At 46.0% G+C, this 20,007-nt stretch overlaps 1 pseudogene; it reads right to left on the reverse strand.

Annotated features, from left to right (window-relative positions):
• Window positions 1-890: 890 nt before the first annotated feature.
• On the reverse strand, window positions 891-11,844 carry LOC125517464 (annotated as a pseudogene).
• Window positions 11,845-20,007: the final 8,163 nt, after the last annotated feature.

Genomic DNA, 20,007 nt, shown 5'->3' on the forward strand with positions numbered 1-20,007 from the left:
AACTTTGCACTAAAAATCCGTACTTTTCTAAACAGGGGCAAGCTTTGTAAAATGGACAAATTTTACACAAAACAATGTCAACATTGACAATAGCAAATAAATATAATATATAAATGGTTTCCCGATGGACAAATTTTACACAGAGTATGCGTACGGCGCACTCATGACACGACCGGATAATGATCCCCTTGCTCCCCTCATATGACGTTTGAAGGCTCCACGCAAGATCAAAAATTTTGCTTGGCTCCTCTTTAAGGACCGTCTCAACACCAGGGCCAACCTTACCCACAAGCAGATCATCTCCACAAACATATGCCCTCGCTGTGCTATGTTTCCCGAAGACTCCATGCACCTCTTTATCACCTGCCCACTTGCCAGCCGGGTCTGGCAGTGAGTGGGTATCTTGCCACAGACGGACGACATCGACGACCTTTGGGATGTTCCTTTACCCCTTCACCTACCGCACAAGACTTGGCCAATGGTTCTCATGTCTCTCCTTTGGAATATCTGGGCTGCACGCAATGATATGCTGTTTAGGAGCATTGATCAATGTTCTGTAATAACTCTAAGAGCTCTTATTTCTGACCTAGACCTATGGTCACATCGTCTTATGGCAACATGTGACAAGGAGGAGGTCTTCTCGTGGCGTTCCTACCTCTGCACGTTGCGCCGTGCCTTTGTAATTCTGTGCTTGGTGCCTCGGCGGCTTTTGAATAATATATTTAGGTCGGGAGCCCCCTCCCCCCCTACATTCTAAAAAAACATTTATTTACTATCATATGAGTATATATTTTCTTAATAAACTAGTTAGATTTTAGAAATCTAAACTTATGAAAAGAAATGCATATTTGTATAAGAACCGAGGACGTATAGTACATAAATAAATGCTTCTAAGCATCATTCGCAAATTGGTCCACGAAAGTCCCCAGATTATGACCCGATGAGCCGCCGTGTGCGATTGCTTCCTGCAACTTCGCCTTCCACGCTGCCGAGCTCGCCCGTATGGCTGCGCCCTCCTCCATGTCACCCATGATGATCTCCAGGCACCTCGCGAGCTCCTCCGCTTCCAGAACCCTGTCAGCGCCGGGCGCAGCACGCACGCCGATGCCCCACTGGACGACCAGGCACGCGTTCCTGTCCTGGTCGGACCACTGCGGCACGGCGACCACCGACGCGCCGCACGCCACGCTCTCCAGCGTCGAGTTCCAGCCGCAGTGCTATAACACCCTCGATGCGACTATATCTCCCACGTGTCGAGGCACGACTTAGAGGCATAATCGCATTGAAGGCATAAGTCGCAAGTTAGGCAATCTTCACAACACCCCATGTAATATAGATAATAAAAGGGGAGAAAACATAGTTGTCTTACACTCGCCACGTCAATCAAGTACATAAATAACATTACATCATCCAAACACTCATGGCCCGACTACGGCGCCAAAATAAAAGATAACCCAACAAGCGACACGGTCCCAATCACCCCCAACTGGGCACCACTACTGATCATCAGGAAAGGAAACATAGTAGCGTTGAGAGTCTTCGTCGAACTCCCACTTGAGCTCACACGCGTCTGCTGGAGCGGAATCATCAGGCCCTACATCTGGTGTAATAGTAATCTGTGAGCCACAGGGACTCAGCAATCTCGCACCCTCGTGATCAAGACTATTTAAGCTTATAGGTAAGTCAAGGTAAAATATATGTGGATCTGCAGTAAGCGACTAGCATATATGGTGGCTAACTTATTCGCAAAAGAGAGCGAGAAGAGGAGGCAAAGCGCGAGCGAGAAACTAGAGAACAACCTGCGCAAACATTACTCCAACACCGTGTCCACTTCCCGGACTCCGCCGAGAAGAGGCCGTCACGATAACACACTCAGTTGATTCATTTTAATTAAGTTAAGGTTCAAGTTATCTACAACCGGACATTAACAAATTTCCATCTGCCCATAACCGTGGGCATGGCTTTCGAAAGTTCAATCCCTGCAGGGGAGTTCCAACTTAGCCCATGACAAGCTCTCACGGTCAACAAAGGAATAGACCTCCTCCCAAGACGTTCCGATCAGACTCGGTATCTCGGTTCTTCAAGACAACTACGACAATGGTAAAACAAGTCCAGCAACACCACCCGTTGTGCCGACAAATCCCGATAGGAGCTGCACATATCTCGTTCTCAGGGCACACCGGATAAGCTAAGCGTACGGGAGCCAACGTAACCCAAGTTGCTAAGGGACGGCCCCGCACGGTGCTCTAGGTTGGACCAACACTTAGGGGAGCACTGGCCCGGGGGGTTTAAAATAAGATGACCCTTGAGTCCGCGAAACCCAAGGGAAAAAGGCTAGGTGGCAAATGGTAAAACCAAGGTTGGGCATTGCTGGAGGAGTTTTATTCAAGGCGGACTGTCAAGGGGTTCCCATTATAACCCAACCGCGTAAGGAACGCAAAATCCGGGAACATAACACCGATATGACGGAAACTAGGGCGGCAAGAGTGGAACAAAACACTAGGCGAGAGGCCAAGCCTTCCACCCTTTACCAAGTATATAGATGCATTAAGATAACAAGATAATATAATGATATCCCAACAAGTAAATAAATGTTCCAACAAGGAACGGCCTTCAATCTTCACCTGCAACTAGCAACGCTATAAGAGGGGCTGAGCAAAGCGGTAACATAGCCAATCAACGGTTTGCTAGGACATGGTGGGTTAGAGGTTTGACATGGAAATTTGGGAGGCTTGAAAGCAAATGGTAGGCATCGTAGCATTGGCATAGCAAAAGAGCGAGCAACCTAGCATAGCAAAGATAGTAGTGATTTCGAGGGTATGATCATCTTGCCTGCAAAGTTGTCAGAGTTGACTGGATCCTCGAAAGCAAACTCAACGGGCTCCTCATTAGCGAACTCGTCTCCCGGCTCTACCCAAACAAGAGAAACAAACAACAAGGGCACAATCAACCACGTGCAAGGATCAAACAATATGATGCAATGATGATATGCTACGCGGGATGCGATGCGGGATGCAAAATGCAAGATATGATAGGAAATGTAAGAACCTGGCCTCAACTTGGAAATCCAAGTGTGCCACTGGAAAGATGAGATGAAATCGCTTGAAAACGATATAAAGAACATCGGAATCGGAGTTACGGTTTGGAAATGGCAACGATTCAAATATGACACCGGTCTACGATTTACAGCAAGTAGCCATCTAAATGCAAAGAGATGAACATGCTACAGCACTCAAACATGGCATAAGAATACATGGCAGGGATGCATTCAAAATGCTTAACATAAGTCTAGCACTGAGCTATGGCCAATTCATCCACTAACAGGTTCAAACAAGTATGGCAAAAATGCATATGGCAAATAGATCTCAGACTTAGTGAAATTAACACTTGTCTGGAATTTCAGATCAGGTAGCCCACTTCGGAGCAACAAAACTACATGCTACAGGACCTGAACATGGCAAATTAAAGCATGGCATGGAGCTACTAAAAGAGCTTAACAAAAGTCCCTTAGTGACCTTGAGCCAAAATGGATCAGAAAATACAATTGCAAGCATGTGAACATAGCAAAAACATAATCAGTTTTCAGACTTAGTGAAAACTGGAGCATGCTGAAACATAACTCAAGTAGGCATGTTTACGAGCTCGATGCACTCACTACGGTGCAAGTCATAACAAGCTAAGCATACACCCATTAAGAACAAACAAAATGCAAGCTAGACATGGCAATAACAATAGCATAGCATGCACGGATCAACTACAACATCATCGGAAAATTGCAAACAAGTTGACAATCTGCCCAGATTCACAAAGTAGCAAAAGTAGAGCTCGATTGACTCAAGCTAGGATGCTCCATAATTTCAAACAAAGACATGGATGGATAGAGCACTGCAAAATTAACAAAACATCCTTACTCATCATCCCCAAAAGAGGCACGGATCACTAGGAAACAACACGAACATATGACAACATGAGATAAACAGATCAAGGACTTAGTGGAAATGCTAAGTCCCTGAAAACAGAATTACCAAGTGCTCCACTTTGTAAGCTTGTGCTAGTCACCACGCACATCACAAAAATACATGGGTTGCACCTCTGGAAAGATGACAAAACCCTTAACAAAACATATGTAGAGCATCAGGGCATATCATGCACACAATAATCATGGCAAAAATGACAAAAAGCTAAATGGAGCAGCAGATCTGACAATTAACTCAAGTAGCTCTCTTCTAACAGCATTTCGGGCATCAAGATGAACTCAAATGAAAATGATGCACTGTAATGAAATTATGTACTCTCTGAGATGAACATTTTGATATGCTATATGCATGAATCGGAGCTACGGATGCAAAGTTACGAGGCTATGAACATGAGCACATGGATCTGCGATTTTCGGGACTTAGAAGAAAAAAACACCTCCAGATCTAGGGTTTACTGTTCACGGCACGCGAACCGAGGCAATTCCGACGAGGTGGCGGCTGCTCCGGCGAGGTGGAGTCGAGGGGGAGGTGAGGGAGAGGCGAGGCCGGCTCGAGGGGCTCGTCGGAGACCGAGCGGCGCGGCGAGACGGCGGACTTGGCGGCGGAGGCGGCGGAGGCGAGCGGCTGCGGCGGCCGGGGCGAGATCCGGCCGGCGAGGTGGCGGCGCACGGCAGCGGGGCACCCGGGCGGCGCGCGGGCGGCGAGGTAGGAGAAGGCGGCGTGGCGACGTGCGGGCGGCGCGCGCGGATGGGCCCGCGGGGGGCGGATGCGGGCTCCCTGGGCCGGCGGCGGGAGCAGCGCGGCGGCACCACGTGGCAGGCGTGGAGTGGTTGGCGGCGGCGTGTCCAGCCGGAACAGACACGTCCGGCACGGCGCGAGGTGGATTTAGGGTTTTGGACGAGGGGGGATCCGGATTTTCGGGGAGAGGCTATATATAGGCATAGGGGGGAGCTAGGAGAGTCCAAATGAGGTGCGGTTTTCGGCCACGCGATCGTGATCGAACGCTCTAGATGATGGAGCAGGTTTAGGTGGGTTTTGAGCCAAATTGAAGGGGCGTTGGGCTGCAACACACACGAGGCCTTTTCGGTCCCTCGGTTAACCGTTGGAGTATCAAACGAAGTCCAAATGGTACGAAACTTGACAGGCGGTCTACCGGTAGTAAACCAAGGCCGCTTGGCAAGTCTCGGTCCAATCCGGAAATGTTTAATCCCCACACACGAAATAAAGGTAGAAATGACCACCAGAGGAGAACGAAGCGCCGGAATGCAAAACGGACAACGGGGAAAATGCTCGAATGCATGAGACGAACACGTATGCAAATGCAATGCACATGATGACATGATATGAAATGCATGGCAACGACAACAACACACGGAGACAAAGACCCGAACCCAAGAAAATAAAAGAACTTAACGCCGGAAACGGCAAGAGTTGGAGTATAAATTGGGAAAGTTACATCCGGGGTGTTACAAGTGCGTCACGAAGCACCCGACGGCCGGATGCGACAGCACCCGCACCTGGTCGCACCACCCAACCACCATGCCCCACATGTCGCCGGCATCGTCGAAGCCATCGTCTCTGTTGTTCTTTCGCACCACCCACAGGTACGGCCGGCCGCTCGCGGCGAGGCCTCGCTTCAGCTCGTCCTTCTGTCGCTTGCTCACCGCCGACATGCTCCCGAACGACACGTACACCACCGACCGTGCTGGCTTTGTGTGCAGCCAGTCCATGTAGCCTTTTTCGTCGTGCTCAAAGAGATCTCCTACTGCGTGGCGGTGCCGCCGCCGCCCACGGTGGAGAGCGACACCACGGCTGGCCCGACGGGGAACACGTCCAACTCAGGGACAGATGTGAGAGCACCGGCCTCTAATTCTTCCACGGTGTTCACTAGCACCATGGCTTGCCTTCCTCCAGTGGTGCTGCCATTGTCGACGTCCAGGTCCAGCTGCTGGAACGTCCTGCGTGTCAGATGGAAGCGTTCCTAATCCTCAATGAGGAGCCGCGTTGGTTTATATTGATATGAGACAGGAACGGCCCCTATCGTGGCTTACAAGGCAATACCGATCGATCACGATTCGGTTGTTACAAGAGAGGAGGAGATAAGCTACGGGAGAGAGAGAGAATAGAGTTTGTTGAGATTACAATAGGTAGTTCTATCTCTATTTCTAACACCCTCCCTTAATCTCAACTATCCTATATTAAGATTCCTCTTGAACTCCTCAAATGGTTTAATTGACAATGCCTTGGTGAAGCCATCTGCTACCTGATCTTTGGAGGGAATAAATCTTATGTCCAACTTCTTTTCTGCAACCCTTTCTCTCACAAAATGAAAATCAACTTCAATGTGTTTAGTTCTTCCATGGAACACTGGGTTAGCAGAGAGATAGGTGGCTCCCAAATTATCACACCATAAACATGAAATGCGGTGTTGCTTAACACCCAACTCATTAAGTAACAATTCCACCCAAATGATCTCAGCAGTTGCATTGGCTAGTGACTTATATTCAGCCTCTGTACTTGATCTTGACACTGTAGCCTGTTTCCTGGCACTCCAAGAAATAAGGTTAGGACCAAAGAATATTGCAAATCCTCCAGTTGACCTCCTGTCATCACTGCATCCTGCCCAGTCAGCATCAGAGAAGGCACTAACAAGAGTGGAGCTTGAACGTTTAAACTGAAGTCCTAGGCTTACAGTGTATTTTATATACCGTACAATTCTTTTAACAGCTGTCCAGTGTACAGTAGTAGGTGCATGTAGATACTGACAAACCTTGTTAACAGCAAATGATATATCTGGTCTTGTCAGTGTTAAGTACTATAAGGCACCCACAGCACTCCTGTACTTTGTGATCTCTTCTTCCTTTAGAGGCTCCCCTTCAAAGGCTGATAGTTTTTCTGAAGAGGACAATGGTGTAGGTGAAGGCTTACAATCCTTCATCCTCATGCGAGTCAGAAGCTCAGTAGCATATTTCTCCTGATTCATTACTATGCCATCTAGAATCTTCTTCACCTCAATGCCCAGGAAGAAGTGAAGATCACCAAGATCTTTCAAGGCAAACTCTGAACTCAAATCATGAAGTAGAGCATTAGTAGCACTCGATGAAGAACTCGCAACTATAATATCATCAACATATATCAAAACAAATATAACTGTGGTTGCCTTATTGTAGATGAAGAGTGATGTGTCAGCTTTAGATGCAACAAATCCAAGACACCTTAGCTGAGAGCTTAGCCTTGAATACCATGCTCTTGGTGCCTATTTCAGGCCATAAAGAGCCTTATCAAGCTTACACACATAGTGGGGTGTTTTCTTGTTTTCATACCCAGGTGGTTGTCGCATGTAAACCTCCTCTTCCAGAACACCATGCAAAAACGCGTTCTGCACGTCTAGCTGTCTCAAGCTTCATCCCCTGGAAACAGCAATAGCTAACACAAGCCTAATGGTTGCAGCTTTAACAACGGGACTAAATGTGTCCTCATAATCCAGCCCATAACGTTGTTTAAAATCTTTCGCGACTAAACGTGCCTTGTACCTGTCAATCGAACCATCTGCCTTTTTCTTGATTCTATATACCCACTTACAGTCAATAACATTTTTACCTCGCTGCTCAGGTACAAGACGCCACGTTTTATTTTTCATGAGTGCAGAGTACTCTTCATCCATTGCATTTTTCCACCTTGGATCTCCAAGTGCATCTTCCAATCTAGTTGGCTCTCCTGCAACACATAACATGCCATAGCGTATAGTACCATCTATTCTAATCTTTGGATTTTTTATACCTTTTTGAAGATGAGTTGTGACACGTGAGGCTGGCACCGGCTGTAGCTGAGCAGATGACTGCACCACAGAAGATCCAGATGATGTAGATTCTCTGGATCCACTTTGCGTAGCTGATCCGGACCCTGATTCTGTAGCCTCTGGTGTGTTCATGCCGGACTCTGGTGCTGCAGCCCCGCGTGACGCGGAAGATCCCATGAGTGTCGCTGTCGCCTGATTCGCACGCGTGGGCAGCCGCGGTCCCGAGCCGATCGCGCGAGATCCCGAGCCGACCGTCTCAGGCTGGAGACCAGTCGTGGTGGGCCACCCGCACGTGGGTCGCTGAGACGGCCCACCGCCTGGCGACGTGGCATGCTAGCACTGGCCTCTGGTGGGCGCGCGATCCAGAGTTGATCACGGCGCGCGATCCAAAGACGCCTGACGCTGCAGCGTCACAGGTTGCTCCGGATCAACCTCATAGTCTGCGCCTGCCTCTTCTTCCTCCAACACATGCAATATAGGGCCATTTTGTGCCAAATCTTGATCATTTTGAGCACCATTTTCTCCTGCGTTTTCTCCATGACCCTGCACAGGAATAGATGCACCACTAGGACTGGTTGAAGTGTCATATTGGTCAGTACAATCGTCGCCCCCTTGCTCAAAGTTCCGAAGGTTTGGGGGAAGAAGCAAGATTTCTTTCTTAAGAATGGCTCCAGCATTAGGATGAAGAGAAGAAAAAGGGAAAATGGACTCATCGAAAACAACATCACGGGATATATAAACTCTGCCAGTAGAGACATCTAGGCATTTTACTCCTTTGTGAATGGGACTGTACCCCAAGAAAACACACCGTTTGGAACGGAAGGCAAGCTTGCGCGAGTTGTATGGCCTTAGGTTAGGCCAGCATGCACAACCAAAGACACGCAAAGACTTGTAATCTGGATGAGTGCCAAAGAGGCGTGTGATAGGGGTCTCAAATTTGATGACTTTGCTAGGGAGCAAGTTGATGAGATATGTGGCAGTTAAGAATGCTTCATCCCAGAATTTTAGTGGCATAGATGCATTTGCGAGTAGAGCTAGGCCTACTTCAACGACATGGCGATGTTTTCTTCCTGCAGAACCATCCTGCTGATGCGCATGAGGACATGCAACATGATGAGAAATACCAAGTTGCTGGAAGAAGGAATTCAGTTTCCTGTATTCACCTCCCCAGTCGGTTTGCATGGCAATGATCTTAGTGTCTAGTTTTCTTTCAACAAGATTTTTAAAGTTTGTGAAAACTTGAAACACTTCAGACCATTTCTTAAGAAGATAGATCCATGTAAACTTGCTATAATCATCAATAAAGCTTACATAGTATGAGTATCTACCGACCGAAGTAGGAGCTGGCCCCCAAACATCTGAGAATACTAGTTGTAAGGGTGCAGTAGATATGCTAGTAGATACAGGGTATGGGAGTTGATGGCTTTTAGCCTGTTGACACGGATCACAAACCGACTCACTAATCTCATGAGAGAAGGGAAGTTTATTCTTGCTAAGAACAAATTTAACAATGACTGATGAAGGATGACCTAATCTACTATGCCACTTGGATGATGAAGGCTTGACAGCGACAAACACTTGTTTATTCAATGATGATGACGAAGATATAAGTGGGTAGAGACCTCCCACGCACTTGCCCCTAAGCAGGATTCTCCTTGTGTCCAAGTCCTTTACCAAAAAGAAATAAGGATAAAATTCAATAAGGACACGATTATCTAAAGTAAACTGATGAACAGAGAGAAGATTTTGTGAGGCTTTAGGGGCATGAAGAACTTTGTTTAGATGCAAGGTTTTCTTAGGGGTTTTAACGATTGAATGACCAATGTGAGCAACTTTCATACCAGAACCACTCGCGGTGTGTACTTGATCATGTCCATGGTACTTCTCCTTGAACGTCAATTTGTCCAGCTCGCCGGTGATGTGATGTGAAGCACCGGTATCTGCATACCAGTTCGTGTCGACGCCATAGGAGTTGGTCACCATGTTTGCACTCTTTTCCTCGGGTTCATCTTCATCATACCTATGCCAACAATTACGAGCACCTCCTGGGTGATGTTTGTAGCAGATTTGACACTCTGGATAGTCATGTTCCTGCTGCTGCCGTTGTTGTTGTGGACGACCGCGGCCACCTCTGCCACCGCCGTGGCCACCAGACGGAGTCGGGGAAGGACGCCTGCCTCGGCCGTGCCCCCTTCTGCTGCTGCGCCCGCGGCCCCTGCTGTAGCCGCGCCCACGCCCCCTGTAGGCCAATTTTGCCGAGGTTTTGAAACCCCCATTAGGGCCATCGCCGAGCATCTCGACACGCTGATCGAACGCCGCGATCTGAGCAAATAGGTCGTCAACTGTGATTTGATTCTTGATTGCGCCAATAGCTGCCACAACAGGATCATAGTCTCTGTCAAGGCCGGCGAGGACATAATCCACCATCTCTGGATCCGAGACGGGGCGTCCTGCCGCTGCGAGCTCGTCCCCCAGATTCTTCATCTTGGAGATGTAGGCGCTGCTGGACATGGAACCCTTCTTCGTATTGGTGATTGCAATCCGCAGATTGGTGATGCGAGATTGGGACTGCGATGAGAACAAGGTGGTGATGGCAGTCCAGAGATCAAAGGTTGTCTCCTTGCTCGCAACTTGGGCGAGGATCTCCATTGACAGAGAGTTCAGAAGATGACTCAAAACCTACTGATCCTTTGATATCCACTGTGCATACAGCGGATTGGGCTCCGTGGTGACGTTTTGTTCGTCTGCTCTTGCTGCACCGTCTTCGGTGGTGCGGCATCTGACCCGTCCAGAAGGCCGGTGACCTGCGCTCCTCGCAGGCCCGGCATGACCTGTGCTTTCCACAGGATGTAGTTGGTTTTGGTAAGTTTCTCGGATGGTAGGGCTCCAAGGTTGAGGGTGACGATGGATGAGGACGACATGGCAATGGCGAGGGTGATCGGGAGGAAAGCTTTTGGCTAGATCGATGGGAAGTGGATGGCTCTGTATACCATGTCAGATGGAAGCGTTCCTACTCCTCAATGAGGAGCCACGTTGGTTTATATTGATATGAGACAGGAACAGCCCCTGTCATGGCTTACAAGGCAATACCGATCGATCACGATTCGGTTGTTACAAGAGAGGAGGAGATAAGCTACGCGAGAGAGAGAATAGAGTTTGTTGAGATTACAATAGGTAGTTCTATCTCTATTTCTAACACTGCGGATGTCCCCGAATGCCGCGACTATCCTGCCGTCCGTAAGGTTGGTGAAGAAGCTCGGGAGGTCACGGATCACCATCGAAGGGAGGCCCGGCATAGACACCGTGAACCCCGGCTCGGCAGCGTGCTCCGTCACGAGCCTCTCGTACCCATGGAAGTAGTGATAGTACACGGCCAGCATCGTGGCCGGCCGGATCCAGTAGAGCGCCCGGGGCACGCCGCGCTCACGGGCGACCTCGGCGGCCCACCACATGAGCATGGCGTACAGGACGCACGTGACGGGCCGGCCCCGCGCCGCGAGGCGGTCCAGCACCGCCGAGAAGGTCTCGCGACCTACGCGGCCGAACACCTCCGCGTATCTCTGCACTTCGTCCCCGTCGCCAGCCAAGAGGCTGAAGCCGTGGTCGTAGCCCTCCGAGTAGGGGATGTAGGAGATAACACCGTCGTGGACCTCGTCGTCGGGGGACGCGATCGAGGGGAACATGCGACGGTGCGCGGACACGGCGGCCGAGAGCGTGACCCGCGCGCCCGGTGCGGCCCGCGCGAGGCGCTCCGCCAGAGCGCGCGCCGGGTTGATGTGGCCCTGGCCCGGGAACGCGACGACCAGGAAGTGCTGCGGCGCCATGGAGGACGATGGATGAACGCCGTGGACTTTGTCCTCGTCAACCTATGCCACCCGCTGGCTGCTCGAAGCACGCAGCGCCGCCGGAGTTTATAATAGAGTGAGGCTTGGCTTGGTTTGGCGCGAGGCGGCCGTCTCACGACCGAAATTCTCTCGCGACAGATGCTGTGCTGTGCTCTATAGGATAAGTACGGCGCGCTACCGCATGGTGTAAATTGTAATTGTGGCGATGTCATGGCTTGCGGTTGCGATGATTGACAAGTTGCCGTCAGAATGTTGGATGGGATAGGTATGCTTCACCTGCTCCGGGAATGCTACATATATTAGCCGCGAGCCACACGAGACGCGGCGTGGTTACTTGGAAATTCCTAGCATCTAGATCGTGCATTTTCCGGCTTGAACAATGACCATCCTGTTTTTCTCGTGACGAGGTCGCTAGAGGTCAAAATAAGAAGGGTGCAGCTCTGCTGGACATGATTTTGCATCATTTTGACAGCGAGTTTACTGTCTTGTTTCGTCTTTTTGTAGGAGTACTCCCCACTCTGACTTTTCGTTCCGCCAGTGATTGTGCTTTCGTTCCAAACGAAAGCGAAGGATAGGTGGCTAGGAATCCCCGCTAGCAGTTTCTAGTGGGTGCCTCTATATGCTGCTTACTGCAAGGCAAACCGTAGCCTCGCCGACAATCGGTGATGGGCCAGTCCAGTAAAAAAATAATTTTTTGTAACTTTTATTCATATTTTTAATTTCTATATTTCACAAAATTATATTTACATAATAAAATCAAAATAAGTATCTGAAAAATGTTAACATACTATAAAATATTAGTTAGAACAATTTAAAAAAATGTGGATAACTTTCATAAAAATGTTCATGACAATGAGAAAAATGTTCCCGCATTTTAAAAGAATGAATATTTTTTTAAATATGTATCCAATTCAAAAATGATTGCATAATAAAAATATGTTTCATTTCATTAGAAAATCGTAGTGGCATTTTATGGAAATATTCCCACATTCAAAGTAATGCTTGTGACATTTAGAAACACGTTCCCGTAGGTTAATGTTTATTTCCATTAAAAATGTACATGATATTTTAAATAAATAATCACATCTTTCCAGCAAAAATGGTTCTTGAATTTTTCAAATTAATTATAAAATGCAAAAAAATGTTTAGCTAAAAAATGTTTATTGCCATTATAAAAATGAAAAACATGCATTTTAAAAATAATACTGTGTTTTTCAAAATGTGTTCAAACCATGTATTAAAAAAAGTGTGCATGATATTGGAAAAATGCCCAATGTGTATCAGAAAAATATTTCACATGTGCTCTAAAAATGTACATTGTCTATTGAGAAAAAAATACAAATATGTTGATTTTTTTATAAAAACTGACAAAGAAACAAAAGAAAAGGCAAAAAAATCAAAGAACACGAAGAAAAGCAAAGTATGTAAAAGAAAGGGGGGAAAAGCAAATGACAAAACAAAGAAAGCTAAAGTAAAACGAAGAAAAAATTGTGAAATAACCAAATAAAAATGAAGAAAATCGAAAAGGTGCGAACCTACAGCGCGCAGCGAGTAACCGCACTAATGAGCCGACCTGCTAGTCATCGCTCATACGCGATTCATATTAGGAATCGGTACTTATGACATATAGCCCTGGCGATTTCGAGCGCCCAACTGACATGTATCAGTCGTTGTGATACATATCAGGTGATCGCCCACGCGATTAACACATGGCCTGTGGCCCAGGTAAGCAGATTCCTGGTTGGGTTTCAAACGGGGTTTTTTCCTCCATTGTTTGATGTGTATTAGAAAAATGTTTATTATATCAAAAACAACAAAAAAGGAAAAGGTTACAAAAAGAAAATTAAACCATAAAATGCCATACTTTTTTTGTATGGTAATAGGTGTCTCATTTATATCATAAAGAACAAAGGACAAGTCACGTAAAGACCGACATGACAAAACTGAAAAGATAGCATCTCTGAGCTTAACACCAACGCCCATCAGCTGCCTCTAGGACCACCATAGCAGCCGCTGAAGAAAAGAATGATGAATCACCACCTCACCCGAACTCGACGCGGCTCCATCGCTGATATGCAGCTTTACGGACCTCCAAGGTGGCTCACCAACAGTGAAGCCCTTCCTGTTGAACGAATCAGACCGGGGCAACATCCCGGACACGCCATCGAATTCCAGATCTGACACACCACCACGACTAAGACGTTGAAGGAGGAAACCATACTTGCCATCCACGAACCACGAGCCCAGCAGATGTTCTGTCTTTCAGATGTCGTCCATGCAGACCATAATCTGCATCCCCTCCACCCAGCAGATGTTCCGTCCTAGCAGATTATATGAATAAACTATGAATTCAAGAGCATTTGTTGAATTATATGAACAACTTTTAAAAAATCATGAGCATTTCTTAATTTCAATGAACAAATTTTGAATTTCAAAAATGTTCACTCGCGACTTGAAAAAGTTCGAATTTTAAAAAATGTCACCTATTGAAAAATTGTACTCGTATTTCCTATATAATCCTGAATTTTTAAAGAAAAATAAAAGAAAAATAAAAAGAAAAAAAGAAAAGGGGAACCGGAAAAACAAAAGAAAAAATGGTTGTGGAAGGTTCTAGCACTTCCCAAAACTGGAGTGAGCTCGTTGGGCCAGCCCACATGTACATTGCTAGCATGGGCGGAGCTAAGCGGACGAGCGGGGCCTACGCTCCCCGGGCAATACGGGAGCAACTAATTAACGAGCGCTCCTTCGAGAGCCTCACAACGATCAACGCCACTTGGCGCGCTCTCAGCCGCCCGTCACATGTCGCGCTCTGGGTGCTCCCTTCAATTTTTTTTCTGTCAGTGTTTTTGGCCTTTTAAATGGGGTTTTTTCAGGTTTTTTCGACGTTTCGATTCTTCACCGGTCTTCCTTAGCTTTTGGAACAAAAAAATTGATTTTTTTACACGAAAAAACGTATTTTTTTTCTTCCACGAGAGTCAAGGTTTTGCTTTCGCGAGAGTCACGGCCGTGCCTCTTGGAAACCAAAAAAACACATTTTTTATTTTTTTCCTTCCGTGAGAGGCATGATTTTGCTTCCGCGAGAGGCACGGTTGTGCTTTCGCGAGAGTCACGTCCGTGCCTCTCAAAAACGAAAAAACCCATTTTTTGTTTTTTTTTCTTCTTCTGTGAGAGGCATGGTTTTGCTTCCGCGAGAGGCATGGTTGTGCTTTCGCAAGAGGCACGGCCGTGCCTCTTGGAAATGAAAAAAAAACACATTTTCTTTTTTTTTCTCTTCCGTGAGAAGCGCGGTTTTACTTCTGCGAGAGGCATGCTTGTGCTTTCGCAAGAGGCATAGCCGTGCCTCCTCGGAAAAGGAAAAAACATGTTTTCTCCCTTTTTTTTTCCTTTTCGGAAGAGGCACAGTTTTGCTTCCGCAAGAGGCACAGTTGTGATTCCACAAAGAGGCACGGGCCCGCCTCTTTCGGAAAGGGAAAAAACCTGTGCTCCCGGTTCGTTTCTTCGTTCGGTTTTTTCGACTGGTTTTTTCATGAAAAGAAGTTCATCAAAACCTATCAACATGGGATCTAGTTTTGAAGATCTCGACGCGAGGAATCCAACGGTGAAAACGGTTCGAGATTTGGACGCACGGTTTAAGAGATAAAACATTTTTGAATAAATGGACCTATGAAAATAGAGAAAACTCTTAGGTTGCGACAAGTGGCGCACATGCAACACGCCACTTGTCACAACCTAAGAAGGTGGGAGTGATCTTTGCAATGAGTACTCCTCAACTAGTGATTTCGGGGCAATCCTATTTATCGCGTTACGCGAGCGAACGGGGATGCCTCGCGTCGGGGCAAGCCCAGATTGACCAGCCCAGCCGCGTGAGAAGCAAAAAGGCCTGTTTTTTTTGTTTTTCTGTGTTCTATTCTCATTTTTTGTTTTATCTTTGTAATTTTATTTATATTTTAAAATATTCTACACATATATACAATAAACACAATTCAGAATCATATTTCAGAAAATGTTGAATATATATTAAAAATGTTGAACAAGTATCTGAAAAATATTAAACAAGTATTTGAAATTTTTGAATAAGTAATAAAAATGTTGAACAAGTATTTGAAAAATGTTGCACAAGTATTTGAAAATTTTGAATAAGTATTAAAAAAATTGAACAAGTATTTGAAAAATATTGAATAAGTATTAACAATTGTTGAACAAACATTTGAAAAATGTTGAACAAGTATTTGAAAAATGTTGAATAGGTATTAACAAATGTTGAATGAGTATGTGAAAAATGTTGACCAAACATTTACAAAATGCTGAACAAGAATTTGAAATTCTTGAATAAGTATTAAAAATGTTGAACAATTAGTTGAAAATTGTTGAATAGGTATTAAAAAATGTTGAATGAGTATTTAAAAATGTTGATTAAGTATTAAAAATATTGACCAAGTATAAAAAAATGTTGAATAACTATTAAAATGTTGAAGAAGTATTTCAAAGATGTTGAAAAACATACGAACGATGTTGAACGTATATACAAAAAATGTTGATCACTTGTTAGAAACTTTTTTTGACATGTACGAAAATGTAGAGTGAAAACAAAAACAAACATTAGACAACACACAAGGAAAACAAAACATTAAGAAGAAAAAATAAAACCAAATAAAAAGAGAGAGAAAAAATGAAACAAAAAGAATGAAACAAATCTGAGAAGAAAGAAGAAAGAATGCAAAAACGGAGAAGAAAAAACAAATGAAACAAATGAAAAAGGAAAAGATGGAGAAGACCAGCTCTGTCGCTTCTAGTAGACCTCAATCCTATTAATAACCAGTAACATGGCGTAGGCGGAGTGGTTAGCTGCGCGGTCGAGAGCATCTCCACTCGTTTGGCCCCCCAGCGCACCCGGCGATTGTGTTTTTACCCATGTGCCGGCGGTTTTTCGCCCTGGGGTCGATGCAATTCCCAGCCGCGCCCCAGGTTTCGGCCCTAAGATGCACATAAATTCAAATTTGTCTTTTCCTGCTGTCAAAAAAATGCCATAAGTTCGGTGATCAACGGTGATCTTTCACAAAGTTCGGCGATCATCATGCCACAGGTTGGCGATCATACATAAACGATAGTTCGGCGCTCAAAAGGAAGGACGCGTAGACAAAGGAATGCATCAAACGACGGGCCCCTCCAGCATGGGACTGGCTGGCGTCGGCGTCGGTGTGGATTTTGTGCTCGGGCTATTCGGCGTCGGCGTGGCTTCTGTGCTGGGCGTCGGCGTTGGGGTCGGCATCGGCGTAGGCGCGGTGGTCGAAGGCATCTGGTTCAAGATGAGGCCGCGCTCCGCCAGGTACCACGCCTTAACCTGCTCGTCCATCGTCGACATGTCCGCCCCCATCAAGAACGTCAGGTTGGTGTTCCTCTTCTTCGCGACAACGTTGGTCCGGAGTAGGTCGAGCTTCACGTCTTGCTTTGTCATCAATGCCGACCACCGCGCGTCGGATTTCTCCTCCCTTGGTGGCATTGTTCTTGGCATCGACGATGCACTGCTCGATCGACGATTGCGGCCGCTCGGCAGCCGGTGCGGCGTCCTTCGCCGTCTTGGCTCTTTTGTTGTCATCAGGGCGCTTATCCGCCGCCCCTGGGGCAGGCGCGTCCGGCTTGTATGTCTCCTTGGCCTTGGCGAGGGTGCGCCACACATCCCTCCACTTCTCGCACGACTCGATTTGGGAGAACACGTGGAGGAACTTGAACTCTGGTCGCTGTTGTCCTGGCGGTACATGGTAAACATCCGAACCATCTACGCAACAAAAGAACAAGTGTCGGCGACGTACATGGCGAAAGAAGTGAGCCGGCGGCTTGATAACCCACAAGTATAGGGGATCGCAACAGTTTTCGATAAGTAACAGTGTCGAACCCAACGAGGAGCTAAAGGCAGAACAAATATTCCCTCAAGTTCTATCGACCATCGATACAACTCTACGCACGCTTGATGTTCGCTTTACCTAGAACAAGTATGAAACTAGAAGTACTTTGTAGGTGTTGTTGTATAGGTTTGCAAGATAATAAAGATTACGTAAATAAAAGCTAGGGGCTGTTGTAAGTAAAGAAGCAATAAAGTAGATATAGCGAGTGTGGAAAAGTGGTGGTAGGAGTTGCGAAATTGTCCCTAAGCAATGGACTACTTTAGTAGACCGATAGCAAGTATTATGTGGCATTAAGGTAAAACCCAACCATACCATTAAGATATATTGGTCCCCCTTCAATCCTGTATGCATCAATTTCTATGGTAGGTCAAAGCTTCTGTCACTCTTGCCCTCCAATACATAGTCCTATCAACATACAACTAACCCTATGGTGTGATCCACGCGCGCGCTCATATGATGGGCACCAAAGGACAGCAACATAACCACAAGCAAATTAAATCAATCATAGCAATTCATCAACCACCGATAGGACAAAGAAAATCCACTCAGACATCATAGGATGGCAACACATCATTGGATAATAATATGAAGCATAAAGCACCATGTTCAAGTAGAGGGTACAGAGGATTGCGGGAGAGTGGACCGCTGTAGATAGAGGGGAGAAGGTGATGGAGATGTTGGTGAAGATGGCGGAGGTGTTGGTGTAGATCGCGGTGATGATGATGATGATGGCCATGGCAGCGTTCCGGCGCCACCGGAAGAGAAGGGGAGAGGGGGGCCCTTCGTCTTCTTCTTCCTTGAACCCCTCCCTAGATGGGAGAAGGGTTTCCCCTCTGGTCCTTGGCCTCCATGGCATGGGAGGGGTGAGAGCCCCTCCGAGATTGGATATGTCTCTCTGTCTCTCTCTGTTTCTGCGTTCTCAGATTCTACCCTTTCACCGTTTCTTATATTCCCGGAGATCCCTAACTCCGATTGGGCTGAAATTTTAACACGATCTCTATCCGGATATTAGCTTTCTTGCGGCGAAAGAAGGGCACCAACCGCCTTAAGGGGTGACCACGAGGGTCAGGGGCGCGCCTGTGCCCCCTGCCTTATGGGCCCCTCGAGCATCATCTCGCGTTGATTTCACTTCCCAAAAATCACATATATTCAAAAAAAATCTCCGTCCGTTTTTATCCCGTTTGGACTCCGTTTGATATGGATTTTCTACAAAACAAAAAGCATGCAACAAACAGGAACTGGCACTGGGCACTGAATCAATATGTTAGTTCCAAAAATAGTATAAAAAGTTGCCAAAAGTATATGAAAGTTGTAGAATATTGGCATGGAACAATCAAAAATTATAGATACGACGGAGACGTATCAGCATCCCCAAGCTTAATAACTGCTCGTCCTCGAGTAGGTAAATGATAAAAAAGATAATTTTTGATGTGAAATGCTACCTAGCATAAGCTTGATCACATATCTAATCATGGCATGAATATTAAGATACGAGTTATTCAAAGCAATAGTCTATCATTTGACATAAAAACAATAATACTTCAAGCCTACTAATAAAGCAATCATGTCTTTTCAAAATAACATGGCCAAAGAAAGTTATCCCTAGAAAATCATATAGTCTGGCTATGCTCCATCTTCACCACACAAAATATTCACATCATGCACAACCCTGATGACAAGCCAAGCAATTGTTTCATACTTTTGACGTTCTCAAACCTTTTCAACTTTTGCGCAATACATGAGCGTGAGCCATGGACATAGCACTATAGGTGGAATAGAATGGTGGTTGTGGAGGAGACAAAAGGAGAAGATAGTATCACATCAACTAGGCGTATCAACGGGCTATGGAGATGCCCATCAATAGATATCAATGTGAGTGAGTAGGGATTGCCATGCAACGGATGCACTAGAGCTATAAGTGTATGAAAGCTCAAACTAAAACTAAGTGGGTGTGCATCCAACTTGCTTTCTCATGAAGACCTCGGGAGTTTGAGGAAGCCCATCATCGGAATATACAAGCCAAGTTCTATAATGAAAATTTCCACTAGTATATGAAAGTGATAACTCAAGAGACTCTCTATATGAAGAACATGGTGCTACTTTGAAGCACAAGTGTGGTAAAAGGATAGTAACATTGCCCCTTCTCTCTTTTTCTCTCTTTTTATTTTTATTTTTATTTTTTTATTTTTTTTGGGCCTTCTTTTTTTTGGCCTTTCTCTTTTATTTTTCTTTTTTTATTTGTTCGTCCGGAGTCTCATCCCGACTTGTGGGGGAATCATAGTCTCCATCATCCTTTCCTCACTGGGGCAATGCTCTAATAATGATGATCATCACACTTTTATTTACTTACAACTCAATATTACAACTCGATACTAGAACAAAGATATGACTCTATATGAATGCCTCCGGCGGTGTACCAGGATGTGCAATGATCTAGCGTAGCAATGACATAAAAAACGGACAAGCCATGAAAACATCATGCT

This window comes from Triticum urartu, chromosome 6, assembly GCF_003073215.2.
Source record: "Triticum urartu cultivar G1812 chromosome 6, Tu2.1, whole genome shotgun sequence".
Classification (NCBI taxonomy): domain Eukaryota; kingdom Viridiplantae; phylum Streptophyta; class Magnoliopsida; order Poales; family Poaceae; genus Triticum; species Triticum urartu.